The following is a 3,852-nucleotide window of genomic DNA, read 5'->3' on the forward strand; positions in this document are numbered from 1 at the left end:
TCGATGAATCAAATGTGAGGGGCTGCTTTGTGGAAGGAGTCCTTTGCAAGAGCACATCAACGGGAAAGAGAAAGAGACATTCAGTTGGAGGGCTCTTGCTGAAAATGGGTTTAACTCTCCTTTTGCCAGTCACCACCAGCCTGACCTCATACATTTTTAGTACAATGGAGTGGCTGAGCCTTTGAGCACACCACCATTACATCATCGTGGAAAATTAAAGAAGGAGGTGGAAAAAGAAGACTTATTGTTGTCATGGCCCATGAGATGATTGGAACTCAAATTGTTACTGAGAGGTTGGTGGCTCTGCTGGAAAGTGGAACGGAAAAAGTGCTGCTAATTGATAGCCAGCCATTTGTAGAATACAATACATCCCACATTTTGGAAGCCATTAATATCAACTGCTCCAAGCTTATGAAGCGAAGGTTGCAACAGGACAAAGTGTTAATTACAGAACTTATCCAGCATTCAGCGAAACGTAAGGTTGACATTGATTGCAGTCAGAAGGTGGTAGTTTATGATCAGAGTTCCCAAGATGTTGCTTCTCTATCATCAGACTGCTTTCTCACTGTACTTCTGGGTAAACTGGAGAAGAGCTTCACCTCTGTTCACCTGCTTGCAGGTGGGTTTGCTGAGTTCTCTCGTTGTTTCCCTGGCCTCTGTGAAGGAAAATCCACTCTTGTCCCTACCTGCATTTCTCAGCCTTGCTTGCCTGTTGCCAACATTGGGCCAACACGAATTCTTCCCAATCTTTATCTTGGCTGCCAGCGAGATGTCCTCAACAAGGAGCTGATGCAACAGAACGGGATTGGTTATGTGTTAAATGCCAGCAATACCTGTCCAAAGCCTGACTTTATCCCTGAGTCTCATTTCCTTCGAGTGCCTGTCAATGATAGCTTATGTGAAAAAATTTTGCCATGGTTGGACAAATCAGTGGATTTCATTGAGAAAGCAAAAGCTTCCAATGGATGTGTCCTAGTGCACTGTTTAGCAGGGATCTCTCGATCTGCCACCATTGCCATCGCCTACATCATGAAGAGGATGGACATGTCTTTAGATGAGGCTTACAGATTTGTGAAAGAAAAAAGACCTACTATATCTCCAAACTTCAATTTTCTGGGCCAGCTCCTTGACTATGAAAAGAAGATTAAGAATCAGACTGGAGCATCAGGGCCAAAGAGCAAACTCAAGCTGCTGCACCTGGAAAAGCCAAATGAACCTGTCCCTGCAGTCTTGGAGGGTGGACAGAAAAGTGAGACATCCCTCAGTCCACCCTTTGCTGACTGTGCTACCTCAGAGGCAGCAGGGCAAAGGCCTGTGCATCCTGCCAGTGCGCCCAGCCTACAGCCATCACTGTTAGAGGACAGTCCACTGGTACAGGCACTCAATGGGCTCCACCTGTCCTCTGACAAGCTGGAAGACAGCAATAAGCTCAAGCATTCCTTCTCTCTGGATATTAAATCAGTTTCATATTCAGCCAGCATGGCAGCATCCTTACATGGTTTCTCCTCATCAGAAGATGCTTTGGAATACTACAAACCTTCAACTACTCTGGATGGGACCAACAAGCTATGCCAGTTCTCCCCAGTTCAGGAAGTGTCAGAGCAGACTCCAGAAACCAGCCCAGATAAGGAGGAAGCCCACATCCTTAAGAAGCTCCAGACCACCAGGCCTTCAGAGAGCAAGCGACTACACTCAGTAAGAACCAGCAACAGTAGCACCCAAAGGTCCTTCTTATCTCCACTGCATCGAAGTGGGAGTATGGAGGACAATTACCATACCAACTTCCTCTTCGGCCTTTCCACCAGCCAGCAACACCTCACCAAGTCTACTGCCGGGCTGGGCCTCAAGGGCTGGCACTCAGATATCTTGGCTCCCCAGACCTCTACCCCCTCCTTAACCAATAGTTGGTATTTTGCCACAGAGTCCTCTCACTTTTACTCTGCTTCAGCCATCTATGGAGGCAATGCCAGTTATTCTGCCTACAGCTGTAGCCAGCTGCCCACTTGCAGTGACCAAGTCTATTCTGTGCGCAGACGGCAGAAGCCAAGTGACAGAGCTGACTCACGGCGGAGCTGGCACGAAGAGAGCCCCTTTGAAAAGCAGTTTAAACGTAGAAGCTGCCAAATGGAATTTGGAGAGAGCATCATGTCAGAGAACAGGTCGAGGGAAGAGCTGGGGAAAGTGGGCAGTCAGTCTAGCTTTTCAGGCAGCATGGAAATCATTGAGGTCTCCTGAGAAGAAAGACACTTGTGACTTCTATTGAGTTTTTTTTTTTTTCCACAAAAATATTCCCTGTAAATCTGAAATATATATATGTACATACATATATATTTTGGAAAATGGAGCTGTGGTGTAAAAGCAAAAGGTGGATAAACACAGTTGTTCTCTTAGCATCTGCATTTGAGAGATGAGCTAATATTTCTCTCAAGAAAAGTGGAAGGGCAGATGTTAGAATCCCCCTAACCAGAGGAACCAACTTGTATTCCGTGAATTGCACATTTATTGCTCCTTCAGAAGCAACTTTATTTGATGTCAGAGGACAAAATCCCACACCATTTTCACATTGTGCTACAATGAGATCTCAAATATTTGTCTTTGTCCAGTCCCTTCCATAGTGCACCTTAGTGCTGAGACTGAGCCACTGGTGGGTCGGGTGGGTAGACCTCTTACGGACAGAACCTAATGGTTAAATCCAAGAGAAATGATCCTATCCAAACTGATTCACAAATCCAAGCTCACCTGACAGCTGAGTGACATAAGCATCATTCTGCTGCATGGACCATTAGGGGCCTCGCCCAGATCTACTTTAGAACAAACCCAGTACCTCAGACAGGACAGTCGGGGCTTTCACCACTACCATGTCTGGGAGCCCGTTTTCTAGGCATTGTGAATAGGTTGGTAGCTAGTCATACTTTTCAGAACAATTTAAAACTCTCTATGCACAAAATTCCAATTGGGCCTGGATGGAGTAGGTTGTTTTCTTCTTCTTTTCAGCTTTATTAAGAAAGAGAAGAGAAACCATCTAGATTCACCTTAGCTAGGAATCTGGCAGTATAATGGTTTAAGCCAAGATCGGGAGACTAAACAAGTCTACCTCCCTTTTATGAATCAAAGAATTGTTTAAAATAGCAGAGTGACAGATCCTTCACGTTCTCAGCCAAAGTAGATATTTTCCATTTATTTCATTGCATGGATCCAGTTTGTAAAAATGTAACAACAGGAAGAATTTTATAGGAAACCACCTGGGGGGGGGAACTATAGAAATATTAAGAAGGTTAAAAAAATGCTGAGGAGAAACAGGAAACTTATTTCCTTGATGGCACATCTCCTCTTGGCATGTGATGAGAGTGGTATTTCTAAAATCTCCTCATACTTTTAAATGTACTAATAGAGTTGAGAGAGACTTCAGGAAGCAAGGAGAACTCAGTTAAACAGTTTAGGAAGGTGAGAAGAAGGCTGTTGAATTTTGTTCAGTTGTGAGTAGAGTGGAAAGCCATAGCCAAGCTATTTTGAAAACTATCCCTGGCATGTTTTTAGTAAAAGGGGCATATCAAGATGGAAAAAGACCAAGATGGTTTCTCAGTCCTTGACCTACAATCACTGTATGGAATCAATCCTGGCAGCTGAAAATAGAAGGTAATTAGAACAAGTACACAAGTGATAGTATGTATCTGCTTTTAAATTTCTTGGCTTATGTTTTATCAACTACGGTATGGTCCTCTTTTGAAGCCTTAATTAATGTCAGCAGCTTTTTTGGGGGGGGGTGGGAAGTGGGACAGGTGTTATTGTTCTTTCCTTTACTGTAAGTGTAGCTAGTTGCTGACTTATATCTCAGGTTTTTCTATGTTTGAG

General features: G+C 44.0%; 1 pseudogene; it reads left to right on the forward strand.

Moving 5' to 3' along the window:
* The first annotated feature begins 205 nt into the window (after positions 1–205).
* Positions 206–2,427, forward strand: LOC143389771 (dual specificity protein phosphatase 16 pseudogene; annotated as a pseudogene).
* The last annotated feature ends 1,425 nt before the right edge of the window (positions 2,428–3,852 follow it).

Source organism: Callospermophilus lateralis, unplaced genomic scaffold (assembly GCF_048772815.1).
Source record: "Callospermophilus lateralis isolate mCalLat2 unplaced genomic scaffold, mCalLat2.hap1 Scaffold_62, whole genome shotgun sequence".
NCBI lineage: Eukaryota > Metazoa > Chordata > Mammalia > Rodentia > Sciuridae > Callospermophilus > Callospermophilus lateralis.